The sequence below is a fragment of the Heptranchias perlo genome, chromosome 2, assembly GCF_035084215.1.
Source record: "Heptranchias perlo isolate sHepPer1 chromosome 2, sHepPer1.hap1, whole genome shotgun sequence".
Classification (NCBI taxonomy): domain Eukaryota; kingdom Metazoa; phylum Chordata; class Chondrichthyes; order Hexanchiformes; family Hexanchidae; genus Heptranchias; species Heptranchias perlo.
This window is the reverse complement of record NC_090326.1, coordinates 19,145,641-19,162,112: the sequence shown is the minus strand read 5'-3', so window position 1 is coordinate 19,162,112 and position 16,472 is coordinate 19,145,641.

Sequence of the window (16,472 nt, the reverse complement as noted above, 5' to 3'; positions counted from 1 at the left end):
ATTCTCAGGCACCAACCTGCATTTTCTTATTTCAGATTTTCAGAGTTTTGTTTTAATCAGTTGACCTCAATCATTCAGGTCCTGTCGAATAATTCTGCAGTCTCCTTTACAAATCGTGGTACAATTCAAACAGAAACTCATTTGTACTCCTCAAAGTATTGAAGATAGATATCACTTGTATTGGAAGGGTTCTCCAGCTCTCACCGGAATCATGTGTTTAAGAATAATCACAGAGATATAATGACTGATCACAGACAAAAACAAACAAAGCAAATTCCTTCACTCTTCCTCCCTCCCCTCTTTCCCCCTCCCAGTGCAAATGGTGTTTGCATTGGCACAAAGTAGAATTGCACAGGAAGCTTGGGGCAAGACAGTGCATACAGAGACTTGGGACCCACTCCAGAGACATGAGCATGTAACCTAGGCTGACAAGCAAAATGCTGCGAATGCTGGAAATCTGAAATAAAAACAGAAAATGCCAGAAATACTCAGCAAGTCAGGCAGCATCTGTGTTGAAAGAAACAGAATTAACGTTTCCAGTCGAAGACCTTTCGTCAGAACTGGAAGAAGTGAAAGAACAAGGTAAAAGAGACAAAGTGTCCTCTGTCCTCAGCCTCTTACACTGTTCCAATGAAGCTCAATGGAAACTCGAGGAACAGCACCTCATCTTTCGATTAGGCACTTTACAACCTTCCTGATTCAAAATTGATTTCAATAACTTCAGATCATAACCACTGCTCCCAATGGTGCTAGTAATGGTTCAGTAATGGCTAGTAATGGCTAGTAATGACTAGTAATGACTACTCTTCAAAAGTACTTCATTGGCTGTAATGCCATTTACAACTCCTCTAGACCCATCTTTTGTTTATTGTCCCATTACCACCCTCCTTGCCTTGTACCATCATCCCTTTTGTCATTTAATCACTCCTGCCCTCCACCCTATCACAGATCTTCCCTATTGTTCTTTCCTCCCCTCTCCCTTCCTCCTCCCCCCTCCCCCCGCTTTGCCTGGCTCTGTACTTGCTTAAAAACTGTTAAATCTTTCACTTCTTCCAGTTCTGATGAAAGGTCTTTGACCTGAAATGTTAACACTGTTTCTTTCTCCACAGATGCTACCTGACTTGCTGAGTATTTTCAACATTTACTGTTTTTATCAACCTAGGATGACATCTCAGTGCACTACCGAGGGAGTGCTGTACTGTCGGAGGTGCCGTATTTTGGATGAGATGTTAAACCGAGGCCCCATCTACCCTCTCAAGTGGATGCGAATGATCCCATGGCACTATTCAAAGAAGAGCAGGGGAGTTCTCCCCGTTGTCCTGGCCAACATTTATCATTCAACCAACATCACTAAAACAGATCATCTGGTCATTATCACATTGCTGTTTGTGGGATCTTGCTATGCGCAATTTGGCTGCCGTGTTTCCCACATTACAACGGTGGCTATTCTTCAAAAGTACCTCATTGGCTGTAAAGCACAGTGGGACAACCTGAGGTCATGAAAGGCATTACATAAATGCAATTTCTTTCTTTGAGAGAGCTTGTGGTTAGCAGAGATCCATCTCGCACATGAAGAAATGGTGCACATGGGAGCAGAGCCGTCAGAGTGACGGTGGCAGCACTGTTGTAAGATATATTGGCCTTGGCAGGGGTGCAATGTAGATTCACCAGAATGATTTCAGGGCTTAAATAGTTAAATGACAAGGACAGGTTGCATAAACTTGGTTTGTATTCCCTTGCATTTAGAAGTTTGAGGAGTGATCTAATCAAGGGTTTAAAAATGATAAAGGACTTTGATAGAGTAGATACAGAGAAACTATTTCCTCTGGTAGAGGAATCCAGAACAAGAGGGCTTAACCTTAAAATTAGAACTAGGCCATCTTTGGAAATCGCCAAAGCTTTTGACAGGATCTGCCACCGTGCATTTCTAAATAAGTTCAATAATATGGTCTCCCACCAAAGCTATGTTTTACTATCTAGTTTCCTCTCAACTCACTCCATTTATGACTCTTTTTTCATCAATCCAGAGGCTCCATCTTATCTCCTGATTTGTTCAGCTCATCAATGATCTCCTCCACTCATCAACCCAACTGTCATCTGCTCCTTTGCCGATGGTCCACTTTGCACTATTCAGATTGTACACCCACAGTCTTGTTGTTCAACTTGGCCTTGGTTACAACCACTACTCTCCCATTTGTCCACGATAACTGGCCTGCTGAGTGTAAATATTGACAGTTAATGGCGATACAGTGCTATTGTGCACTGAACCACCAAAGCACACTGCAGCACCACTCCACAACTCCCCACATGCTGAGTTTCTTCTCCCAACAGAGAGACACAAAAAGCAGGTCAGCCATTCAGCCACAGACAGGGAAAAAATCAGAGGCAGTCATAACTTGACAGTTATAAGGTTATACGGTCAATAGGAAGGATAGAGAAACTGGTAGAGGAGGAGGAGTAACCTTAAGGATGAATTTACTTCAATGATAAGAGAGGATATAACGAGAGGTAAGCAGACAGTGGAGACTAGAATTAAAAATGGAAAAGGATTTAAGACTGTAGTGAGAGTGTGTATAGGCCCCCTCGTAGCAGCTGTGAAGTGGCAAAATATATACATGCAGAGATTAGACATGCATGTAGCAAAGATTGAGTAGAATGGGCCTGTACTCTCTGGAGTTTAGAAGAATGAGAGGTGATCCCATTGAAACATATAAGATTCTGAGGGGGCTTAACAGGATAGATGCTGAGAGGTTGTTTCCCCTGTCTGGAGAGTCTAGAACTAGGGGGCATAATCGCAGGATAAGGGGTGGGCCATTTAAGACTGAGGAGGAATTTCTTCACTCAGCCGGTTGTGAATCTTTGTAATTCACTATCCCAGAGGGCTGTGGATGCTGAGTTATTGAGTATATTCAAGGCTGAGACAGATAGAATTTTGGGCTCTAGGGGAATCAAGGGATATGGGGATCAGGCTGGAAAGTGGACTTGAGGTTGAAGATCAGCCATGATCTTATTGAATGGTGGAGCAGGCTTGAGCGGCCATATGGCCTACTCCTGTTCCTATTTCTTATGTAAGGAATCTTACAACACCAGGTTATAGTCCAACTGTTTTATTTGAAAATCACAAGCTTTCGGAGGCTTTCTCCTTCGTCAGGTGAGTGACGAAGGAGAAAGCATCCGAAAGCTTGTGATTTTCAAATAAAACAGTTGGACTATAACCTGGTGTTGTAAGATTCCTTACATTTGTCAACCCCAGTCTATCACCGGCATCTCCACATCATGCCTATTTCTTATGTTCTTATGTTCTAAAGGCAGAGTGGTTTCAATGGGGGATTTTAACTTTCACATTGATTGGGATAAGCGGACGAGCTCATGTCAGAAAGGTAGCGAATTTCTTGAGTTCAGGACAGTTTTTTGCACAGCATGTCCAAGAACCAATAAGGGGGCAGGCCACATTAGTTTTAATAATGAGTAATGAGCCAGATTTAGTTAACAGCCTAATGGTGTGTGAACATTTATCCAATAACGATCACAATATGATCGAGTTCAATGTTCTAATGTCCTTTAGGGAAGGAAACCTGTTGTCCATACCCGGTCTGGCCTATATGTGACTCCAGATCCACAGCAATGTGGTTGATTCTTAATTGCCCTCTGAAATGGCCGACCAAGACACTCAGTTGCACAATCTCACTAAAAAAAGTCATAATAAGAATAAAATCGGACGGACTACCCGGCATCGGGCCACTAGGCACCGGACACGACAAAGGCATACCAAGCCCAGTCGACCCTGCAAAGTCCTCCTCACTAACATCTGGGGACTTGTGCCAAAATTGGGAGAGCTGTCCCACAGACTAGTCAAGCAACAGCCTGACATAGCATACTCACAGAATCATACCTTTCAGTCAACGTCCCAGACTCTTCCATCACCATCCTGGGCATGTCCTGTCCCACCGGCAGGACAGACCCACCAGAGGTGGCGGTATAGTGATATACAGTCAGGAGGGAGTGGCCCTGGGAGTCCTCAACATTGACTCCGGACCCCATGAAATTTGATGGCATCAGGTCAAACATGGGCAAGGAAACCTCCTGCTGATTACCACCTACCATCATCCCTCAGCTGATGAATCAGTTCTCCTCCATGTTGAGTACCACTTGAAGGAGGCATTGAGGGTAGCAAGGGCACAGAATGTACTCTGGGTGGGGGACTTCAATGTCCATCGCCAACAGTGCCTCGGTAAAACCATTACTGACCGAGCTGGCCGAGTCCTGAAGGATATAGCTGCCAGACTGGGCCTGGGCAGGTGGTGAGCGAACCAACACGAGGGAAAAACCTACTTGACCTCGTACTCACCAACCTATCTGTCGCAGATGCATCTGTCCATGACAGTATTGGTAGGAGTGACCACCTCACAGTCCTCGTGGAGACGAAGTCCCGTCTTCGCACTGAGGACACCATCCAACGTGTTGTGTGGCACTATCACCGTGCTAAATGGGATAGATTCAGAACAGATGTAGCAACTCAAAACCGGGCATCCATGAGGCGCTGTGGGCCATCAGCAGCAGCAGAATTGTATTCCAGCACAATCTGTAACCTCATGGCCCGGCATATTCCTCAATCTACCATTACCAACAAGCCAGGGGATCAACCCTGGTTCAATGAGGAGTGTAGACGAGTATGCCAGGAGCAGCACCAGGCGTACCTAAAAATGAGGTGCCAACCTGGTGAAGCTACAACTCAGGACTACATGCATGCTAAACAGCGGAAGCAACATGCTATAGACAGAGCTAAGCGATTCCACAACCAACGGATCAGATCAAAGCTCTGCAGTCCTGTCACATCCAGTCGTGAATAGTGGTGGACAATTAAACAACTAACGGGAGGAGGAGGCTCTGTAAACATCCTCATCCTCAATGATGGCGGAGTCCAGCACGTGAGTGCAAAAGACAAGGCTGAAGCGTTTGCAACCATCTTCAGCCAGAAGTGCCAAGTGGATGATCCATCTCGGCCTCCTCCCAATATCCACACCATCACAGAAGCCAGTCTTCAGCCAATTTGATTCACTCCACGTGATATCAAGAAACGGCTGAGTGCACTGGATACAGCAAAGGCTATGGGCCCCGACAACATCCCAGCTGTAGTGCTGAAGACTTGTGCTCCAGAACTAGCCGCGCCTCTAGCCAAACTGTTCCAGTACAGCTACAACACTGGCATCTACCGACAATGTGGAAAATTGCCCAGGTATGTCCTGTCCACAAAAAGCAGGACAAATCCAATCCGGCCAATTACCGCTCCATCAGTCTACTCTCAATCATCAGCAAAGTGATGGAAGGTGTCATCGGCAGTGCTATCAAGCGGCACTTACTCACCAATAACCTGCTCACCGATGCTCAGTTTGGGTTCCGCCAGGACCACTTGGCTCCAGACCTCATTACAGCCTTGGTCCAAACATGGACAGAAGAGCTGAATTCCAGAGGTGAGGTGAGAGTGACTGCCCTTGACATCAAGGCTGCATTTGACCGAGTGTGGCACCAAGGAGCCCTAGTAAAATTGAAGTCAATGGGAATCTGGGGGAAAACTCTCCAGTGGCTGGAGTCATACCTAGCACAAAGGAAGGTGGTAGTGGTTGTTGGATGCCAATCATCTTAGTCCCAGGATATTGCTGCAGGAGTTCCTCGGGGCAGTGTCCTCGGCCCAACCATCTTCAGCTGCTTCATCAATGACCTTCCCTCCATCATAAGGTCAGAAATGGGGATGTTCGCTGATGACTGCACAGTGTTCAGTTCCATTCGCAACCCCTCAGATAATGAAGCAGTCCGAGCCCGCATGCAGCAAGACCTGGACAATTTCCAGGCTTGGGCTCATAAGTGGCAAGTAACATTCGCGCCAGATAAGTGCCAGGCAATGACCATCTCCAACAAGAGAGAGTCTAACCACCTCCCCTTGACATTCAACGGCATTACCATCGCCAAATCCCCACCATCAACATCCTGGGGGTCACCATTGACCAGAAATTGAACTGGACCAGCTATATAAATACTGTGGCTACGAGAGCAGGTCAGAGGCTGGGTATTCTGCGGCAAGTGACTCACCTCCTGACTCCCCAAAGCCTTTCCACCATCTACAAGGCACAAGTCAGGAGTCTGATGGAATACTCTCCACTTGCTTGGATGAGTGCAGCTCCAACAACACTCAAGAAGCTCAACACCATCCAAGATAAAGCAGCCCGCTTGATTGGCACCCCATCCACCACCTTAAACATTCACTCCCTTCACCACCGGCACACTGTGGCTGCAGTGTGTACCATCCACAGGATGCACTGCAGCAACGCGCCAAGGCTTCTTCGACAGCACCTCCCAAACCCGCGACCTCTACCACCTAGAAGGACAAGAGCAGCAGGCACATGGGAACAACACCACCTGCACGTTCCCCTCCAAGTCACACACCATCCCAACTTGGAAATATATCACTGTTCCTTCATCGTCGCTGGGTCAAAATCCTGGAACTCCCTTCCTAACAGCACTGTGGGAGAACCTTCATCACATGGACTGCAGCGGTTCAAGAAGGCGGCTCACCACCACCTTCTCAAGGGCAATTTGGGATGGGCAATAAATGCTGGCCTCGCCAGCGACGCCCACATCCCATGAACGAATAAAAAAAAATGGAGGTATAAGATTACAGAGTTATTAATAGATTAAGTGATTGGGTAAAACTGTGGCAAATAGAATTCTGTGTAGGCAAGTGTGAGGTTCTCCACTTTGGACCTAAAAAGGATAGATCAGAGTACTTTCTAAATAGTGAAAAACCCGAAACAGTGGAGGTCCAAAGAGACTTAGGGGTCCATGTACACAGATCATTAAAATGTCAAGGACAGGTACAGAAAATAATCAAAAAGGCTAATGAAATGCTGGCCTTTATATCTGGAGGACTAGAATACAAGGGGTAGAAGTTATGCTCCAGCTCGATAAAGCCCTGGTTAGACCACACCTGGAGTACTGTGTTCAGTTTAGGGCACGGCACCTTAGGAAGGATATATTGGCCTTGGAAGGAGTGCAGCGTAGATTTACTAGAATGATATCTGGACTCCAAGGGTTAAATTACAAAGAGAGATTACACAAACTAGGGTTGTATTCACTGGAATTTAGAAGATTAAGGGGTGATTTTGAGAATCCCTACGTGGTCAGTTTTCAGTAAAATATTAAGATGCCTACGTGGCAAAGAAGCAGAATGCAAAATGGTTAGAAAGGGTTAATTAGTTAGTAACTGAGATTGGTACAGGTGGCCTGGCCTCCTGCTGGGCCATATGTTTGCGTAGTCAGCAGGTTTGCATGGTCTTATCAATGTAGAGTCTTTGATGTGATTCAAGGACTGGTCTGAATGTCTCCATGTTTATGGCAGATCAATATAGGTAATGAGCTTAGCCAAAGTTGAAAGACATTCCAGGTTGGGAGATAAGGAACAGAAGGAACAGGGAAGAACATTCCAAGTTGGAAGGTGAGGAAATATCCCCTTTGATGTCTAACAGCAACATGGTCAGCACATGGATTGTCTATGATTGGCCGGAAATAATGTAACCTCGCATGGCAACCTGTGCCCGGCTTATGATTGGTGTTGACTCTTGTGTTAATGATGTTCCAACCCCTATCGATCTGTATAAAGGTATGAGTTTTTGTCTTTGTCTTTGTCTCCTTATTCTGTTAGAATCGTTCGGATTCTCTCAGGAATCTGAATTGAAGCTACAGACTAAGACCTGCTATTAAAGTTGTGTTGAACTTTAAAATGTACTCGACTCAGTTTTTACTGAACCAGACTGAGGGGAAAGAATCCGGATCGTCATTTGGTGGCCCGTACGGGGATCTTAACGGTCGTTCACCGAGAGTTCGCGGAGTAAGAGGCGGATTGTCTCAGACACGGAGGAAGGAAATGGCGCCCCGATGTAAGTAGTCTTAATTTACTACGTCAGTTTTCCTCCAATCCGTCAGTCTGACGACAAATTGTCCAATCGCTAACACTCGTGTGGCGTCCTTACAAGATTCAGGTCAGTCTGGCGAATACACAGAAATAGCAGGAAGAGGTCAGTGGTCGAATATCACTGAGGGAATAACTTGTAAGCGGTAGGTCAGTGGTTAATATCACTGAGGGTAGTCAGGGTTTAAGTTCCTGATGATTGGATATAAACAGGAACTAGTGATCAAAATATCACTGACTAAAAACTTAGATGCCGCCAAAAAGGCTCAGGAATTAATTTGGAAAAATAACAGAGGTACCACAGCCAAAGAACTAATTGCTTTATGGAGACAGTACTGTAAAAAAAAAATATGGATAGAATTAAGTGACTAGACAAATGTTTAAAAGACAGAGACCCGAAAAAGAAAGGTTCTGTTGTTTAAGTGTACTGTCCCTTTAAAAAGCCTGTCTTGATCAGTGTTTTTTTTTGTCGGTGTTGTGGGCCACGCCCCCTTCTTACTGTGTCTTACGTGTTTTCTTCCTTTGTATAATGTATCTGTCTTGTCGTGTGTTTAATTCTGATACTGCTGAATTAAAATTGGAGTTATTGAGGTTAAGTGACCTATTAAATTCTGGTTCTTATAAAGTGTGGGCATGTTAAATTCCAGACATGGGATCTTCAAAAAATTGGCATTTTGAATGTTATTTTGTGATTGGCTGTGGTTTAAAAAGAGGTTAAAAATTAACGGGATAGATTAAAAAACTATCTGGTATCACTGTGATAGGAAAAGTCGGAAAGCTGGAACAGCTCGGAGCGTTGATTATAATCACATCCACTAAAAGTATGTGAAAAAATAGCGTGCAAAAATATAGTATAAAGCAATCCACAAATGTGAGAAGTAAAAAAATCAGTCAAACCTGTGTGAAGAGAAATTTTGAAGGTGGAAATTTAATCTCAAAGGGAGAAGGATCAAGTTACTCCTACCACATGAGCAAGTTAATATTAACCCCTTCCATCCCAAGAAGCCAGACTGTCATGCCAAGACCAGTTCAAACAGATAGAAATGACCCAGTCGGTTGAGAACTGTCTGAGGCTTGCCCAGAACACAGGTAACAATTGGTATAGGTTATATTAGTAAAATTGTCGCAATCACTCGGAAATGCCAAAGGCTACAATTGACTGAGATATAAGTTTTCACGCTACAGTGAAAAATTGATAAGAAAGGAATGTAAAACAAATCATATGAAAAGGAAGCATCGGTTAGACAATTGGAAGTCCATTACTTGAGCTATGTACTGACACAGGGTACTAAACGCCTATCAGTTTTACCCTGCCACAGTATGATAAGGAAGTTTTGACAAGTTCTGGGGCTATTCAATTTTATTTGAAATTAATAGTAGAATACAAGATCTGACCAAAGAGGGGAGACCTTCCCTGACAAATTATATAACTCGCATTGAGACTGCTAAGAAAACTCAACAATTAGATCAACACCTCCTAACTCAAGTGTTAAAATAAAGAGCGACATGGAATGGAGGTGGACATCGTAAAAAGAGATAGGCAAATATGGAGACGTAAAGATCTGTGATAAGTGATATAGCAACTGCCTTTGCCTCAGTTGTTAACACCATTGATTTGACAACATTAGATCAAAAGGTCAGAGATTTAGGGTCTTGCATTAAAGATATATTAAAAGATAAATGAAAATACAGATAAGGAATTGTCTGAGGATCAAATGCTGACCATATATTTGCAAAGGATAGCTACAGTGCTAGAAACACATGCCAAAACCATTAATAAATTAATAAAAGAGGAATATAACGTATCTTAGCAGGCGGCTGCTAATGATATCTGCTTAATGTGGTTACATCTTGAAAAACACAGAGATTAGGACTTGGAGTTAGAAATTCCAGTCTGCAGCCCTGCGTACATCTGTATGTGGGAGAGACTGTGTTTATTTCAGACAGGCTGCGTGCTTCAGAGAGAGAGCGAGAAAGGGACTAGGCAATTTCTCTCTCCTGTTTTGTTTTCTGAATTTGTTTCGGGTAAAGGGATTATTCCTTTGGATAAATAAATAATAAATGAAGATTTGACAAATTAATCACTTGGGCTCTCAAGAAGAGCCACAATGGATTTTCTGTGTTTCTTTTAAAACAGGTGACCCTGGTTTTCTTTTTGGGACCACGTGAGTGTTGATGGTGCAGGATTACCCAGAGTAGTTACAAAGTTACGGTGCAACCTTTGCTGGAGAAATTTGGTGCAGGAAACGATCCAGTGGTGTTAAAGATTTAAGACTTTAGCTGCAGACATCAGCGGATACCAAATGTCACAGCGTGGTGATATCAACCTGATTCTCTTCTTTTGAAAACATTTTGATTTGTTTTGTTTTAACCTATTTGTTGTCTTCCGAGACAGAGTGCTCGAGGTGGGGAGATATGGGAATTTCTCTAAAGTCATTGAATTGGGCATGATAAAAAATCAATCTGGCATAAATATACAATCTAGTGGAAGTCAGGAAAGTGTAGTTGAGAATAGTAAATTGATAGCTTTCTCGTGGAGATATTTGTGTCCTTGCCTATAATGAATAATGAGAAAACTACACTCAATAGCCTGGCCACTACCCTGACATCGGGACCATGCAGGGGGAGATAAGCACTCTAGACACCCCTGATCTTTTTCATAAAATAACCTGAAAACCTAAGAATGGCTACAGTGGACATAAAAGATACAAATGTATGTTGCCTTCATCTGAAACGGAGATCAGGATGAAGAACATGATTACAAAGGCCTATGGCCTGGTGAGCTATTGCAACCACTCTTTAAACAAACCAGTTGCTTTTACAGGACTGAATCCTACAGGACATATGATGTGTGCCATGGAAAATGTTCGGAAATACCATGAGGAAGAAGAGACTGGCCAGCAGAAAGTTAATATCCAAGAACACTAAGCTCATTCCTATGAGATGCTGCTAGTATGCGGAGATACATGAAGAAGATACAGTGAAGAATGAGTCTCAGACAGGCTCAGTTACTTGACAACAGCACAACAGGAAAATGGTTAATGTGGTCCAGGCGAGTGAGAAATCCTTTTAAACAAGGCACTGACACATGGTCCATAGAGAACCAACTAATTAATGAAACAGTCAGGAAACACTGGTATCAATCAAAAGGACTGAAATTAAAGTAAAGAGGGACACAGTAATTTGGATTTCCAAAATTCAGGGTTAGGTTCCCATCAGTTAACAATAAAATTGGGAGAAACAATATTTAGAAGATATCCGCACGATGGATACAAAATTACAAGATTATGAGGGGCCCAGATAAAGTAGACAGGAAGTACCTGTTTCCCCTAGCAGAGGGTTCAAGAACTAGAGGACGTAGATTTAAGCTGATTGGCTGGAACAAAATTAAAGGGATGTGTTACTAGACATGCTGTCACTGTGTGTCCACATAGTGTTGGACACAGCCTAGAAGCACAGTGTGGGTTTAATAATACCGGTACCAATCCGGATATTAACTGTACCATGGAGGCCCTAGAGGCGGATCTAAAACCCAGTTAAGTGACATATGCCGGAGAGGGCGAATACTGTGTTACAACTAATTTGAAAACGTTTAAATATGCCAATTTAACTTGTGATATTTTAAGTCCAGAATTCTACTCCATTTCTGAAGTCCTGGTTCGGATTGGACCCGAGGAACTGGTAGAGATACACCGGCATAACCTCACCACCTTACAAGTTTCTGAGAATGTCAGAAAGGACTTAAAAGCATATCAGGACACATTTGGGTATCTGACACCCCTGTTGCCTAAATACTTGAAAGCATTGCGAATGGAGATACGCCTCTCCCAGAAGGTTTATTATAACCTACAACAGGACAATAACAACATTAAGCATGACATTGACCAAATTAAAGTCACCACCTGGTGAAATGACCTCTGGAATTTGGGACTGAATATACAGATCCATCTTTGGATTAGATTAATTTCATATGTATTAGTCGTAGTGCAGTTTGTTGTAATGTGCTTCTTGATTTTCATTGCATGTAATAAATGTAAGCAGAGGATAAAGGGTTTGGCAAAGATAGTAAAACAGAGCCTGGGTGAGAATGTCCCCATTGTCTCTGTGGTTTCAACTAAGAACACATCTTAATGGTACCGGGAGTAGCACCCGCTGGGGTAAGGTGCATGTAAAAGGGAAGACAATTATAGTTTGATAGGATTATCAGATGCTCTGCCTCTCTTCCACCCGGACTGGTGGCCAACACGAAGGGAACCTGGTTAAAATGAGGTACAGCATCTAAAGGGATATTGTAGGGAGAATTTGGATTAAGGGATATAATGGGGAGGGCACCAATTCACAGGTGTAAAATGGTCTGGAAGGTACCATTCAGTCTAGTTAGGCTGGAAACAAAATATAATGCACCATGAGATATTTGACTATGTTAGCCTTTTCAAACTAACATGAATAGGTTTAGCTGACCAAGGACATTCGCAGCTTACTTGAGAGATGTTTAGAAGGAGTCTGTTCCTGAGAACAGATAAGAGTACAAAGGCGTATTGATGAAACATGTCTGTGTTCTAATGGGACTTCTCTAGTTCAAGGGCTAGTCATATTCATTGTTATAATTCTTATAGTTTATTGCTTACTTAAATGTTGCTGCGCTGCAGAACCTGCAGAACCAGTGAGCACTGTAATAATTGGTTATCATGAAATGATAAAAGGGGGGAATGAGAATCGCTACGTGGTCAGTTTTTGGTAAAATATTAAGATGCCTACGTGGCAAAGAAGCAGAATGCAAAATGGTTAGAAAGGGTTAATTAGTTAGTAACTGAGATTGGTACAGGTGGCCTGGCCTCCTGCTGGGCCATATGTTTGCGTAGTCAGCAGGTTTGCATGGTCTTATCAATGTAGAGTCTTTGATGTGATTCAAGGACTGGTCTGAATGTCTCCATGTTTATGGCAGATCAATATAGGTAATGAGCTTAGCCAAAGTTGAAAGACATTCCAGGTTGGGAGATAAGGAACAGAAGGAACAGGGAAGAACATTCCAAGTTGGAAGGTGAGGAAGTATCCCCTTTGATGTCTAACAGCAACATGGTCAGCACATGATTATCTATGATTGGCCGGAAATAATGTAACCTCGCATGGCAACCTGTGCCCGGCTTATGATTGGTGTTGACTCTTGTGTTAATGATGTTCCAACCCCTATCGATCTGTATAAAGGTATGAGTTTTTGTCTTTGTCTTTGTCTCCTTATTCTGTTAGAATCGTTCGGATTCTCTCAGGAATCTGAATTGAAGCTACAGACTAAGACCTGCTATTAAAGTTGTGTTGAACTTTAAAATGTACTCAACTCAGTTTTTACTGAACCAGACTGAGGGGAAAGAATCCGGATCGTCAATTTGATCAAAGTTTTTGAAGATATTAAGGGGAACTGACAGGGTAGATAGAGAGAAACTATTTCTGCTGGTTGGGGAATCTAGGACTAGGGGACATAGCCTAAAAATTAGAACCAGGACTTTCAGGTTTGAAGTTAGGAAACATTTCTACATGCAAAGCGTGGTAGAAGTTTGCAACTCTCTTCTGCAAACAGCAGTTAATACTAGCTCAATTGTTAATTTTAAAGCTGAGATTGATAGATTTTTGTTAACCAAAGGTATTAAGTGTTATGGGGCTAATGTGGTATCTTGAGCTGGTCACAGACCAGCCATGATCTCACTGAATGGCAAAACAGGCTTGAGGGCTAAATGGCCTACTCCTCTTCCCATGTCCCTACAAGCCTCTTAGTGGCCAGTTTCAGAGTGGCATTAATGGAGGCCTAGAAGCAGGACTCTCTTACCCATGGATGGTGTGTGGCATGGAGAGGCCAAAAAGGGAGGAGGTGGAAAAAAGTATTTTATAAAGAGGGAGTCTCACCTTCGACAAAACAAATACATATTGATAACAATGTCCAATGGAATATAGGAACATAAACCGGAGTAGGCCATTCAGCTTCTCGAGCCTGTTACACCATTTAATTAGATCATGGCTGATCTGCACCTCAACTCCATTTACCTGACTTTGATCCATATCCTTCGATACCCTTACCTAATAACGATCTCAGTCTTGAACATTTCAATTGACCTAGCATCCACAGCCTTCTGGGAGAGAGAGTTCGACAATGAAATGACTAAATTAGTTGAAAAGGTTGTGATGAACTCCAAGTTCAAGCCGCTATTAAAAATATGAAGCGTATACATTGTCAAATATCTTCCGGAACATATCTATTAGAATTATTGATTTAAAATCATATGCAGTACTCAGCGTACATACTCAAGATTTAGCATATTCATTTTTGTAAATATAGATGTCATGAGTAAGAACTGTAACTGTTCATAAATATATAGTATTCACTAATTGTATCTGCATACAATGGATTTATAGGTAGAACAATGGGTACAAGTGGAAAGATATGGATATATGGTATCAAGGAGTGCAGATAATAGGATAGACAGTGATTACAAAGTTTGAGTAACTTATGAACAGAGCAGGATAGAACTATTGCTACATATTGATAGTTAGTCATTGCAAAGTAATTCATCCTATGTGAAACACTTTGAGACATGATAATGCACTACATAAATAAGTCTTCTTTGATTGGCTTTAATTCATTCCATGGTATGTTTTATTTTGTGTAACACTGTACAATTTTTTTTGTGTTTGAGTTCAGTTTCTTTTATGGGGCAAAACAGTATGAAAAATGCACAGGTGCAACAGTAGTTCATGATGTTTGACAAGTAGAATAGCAGCATCGTAGTATGACAACATTGCATTCCTCCTCGGATTATTGGAGAAAATGTATTTAAAAAGTCACACATCTCATGCCTATTTGAATGCACTAGGCCTGAATTCTGCATTACATGCCTTGGAGAGGGTGCAGAGGAAATTTACTAGAATGATACCAGGGATGAGGGATTCAGTTGTGTGGAGACTGGAGAAGCTGGGGTTGTTCTCCTTAGAGCAGAGAAGGTTAAGGTGAGATTTAATAGAGGTGTTCAAAATCATGAGGGATTTTAAATAGGGAGAAACTGTTTCCACTGGCAGGAGGGTCGGTAACCAGAGTACACAGATTTAAGATAATTGGCAAAACAGCCAGAGGGGAGATGAGGAGAATTTTTTTTTTATAAAGCGAGTTGTTAAAGACTGGAGTGCAAGGATGGTGGAAGCAGATTCAATAGTAACTTTCAAAAGGGAATTGGATAAATACTTGAAAAGGAAAAATTTGCAGGGCTATGGGGAGAGTAGGGGAGTGAGACTAATTAGACAGCTCTTTCAAAGAGCCGGCACAGGCATGATGGGCTGAATGACCTCCTGCGTTGTATGATTCTATGATTCTATAAACATTCACTGTAACTCGGAAGTGATGAAAGCAAAAACACCCCAAAAACAAAGGACCAAAAATAAATTTTGTAAAGGTGGTGAGCAGTATTGCAGCAGATGGAAGCAAGTCCTTTATTATCAGAAAATCACTCTGAGGGCGCTAAATTGGGCCATGTAGCACCAGTTGTTTCGGTGCTACATGGCTTCTCCGATATCCAAGATGGCGTCTTGGATGCGAACGCATGTTTCCAGCATGACGTGCGCTGGATGCCATCTTGGTATAGGAGTTAGCGCAGGCACAGATAACGAACACTGGAGTCATGTAAAGTGAGGAGAAAATGGCTTCAATCAGAGTGCAATGCTGATTTAAAGTGATAGACACCATTCTGGGACTTGACACTCAACTCAACGCACAGTCTTAACCCCGATCATCTGAACGCATCAGAGTGCCTGGAGGACCCCCACCAGCACTATTTAAAGGGACCATGCAGGATTTACAGGTTAGTGGCTGGATTATTGCTTCTGGCTGCCGAGACATTTGTAACTGTATTTGGAGGTCTCCTAGACTTGAATACTAGGACGCGGGGACATAGCCTAACATTTAGAGCCAGGACGTGCAGGAGTGAAGTTAGGAAATGCTTCTACACGCAAAGGGTGGGAGACATTTGGAACGCTCTTCTACAGACGGCAGTTGATGCTAGCTCACTTGTGAACGTAAAATCTGAGATTGATAGATTTCTGTAAACCAAGGGTATTAAGGGATATGGGGCTAAGGCAGGTATATGAAGTTAGGTCACAGGTCCACCATGATCTCATTGAATTGTGGAACAGGCTCGAGGGGCTAAATGCCATTGTCACTTGCTGCCTCCTGATATGCACCACCTTCTCCTGCAAGAAAGCGGGTCGTGTGTCTGGGTGATGTGCCTGTCATGGTTGAATAGCTGCCAGTGAGTGTGGCCTGTGAGTTCTGGGTGGGTGGCTTGAAACAGTGGTAATGTGTAAGGGTGAGAGGAAGCATCTGATTGGAAGAGTTGAGTACTGATAGAAAGAGTTTATTGGTATGTGGGGGATAGGGGGGTGTAGTGCGTGGTGCAGTTGATAGGAGTGTCAAAACTTAATATTACTTATTACTATAAAAATGCATTAACACCCAAACAAGTAGTACAAA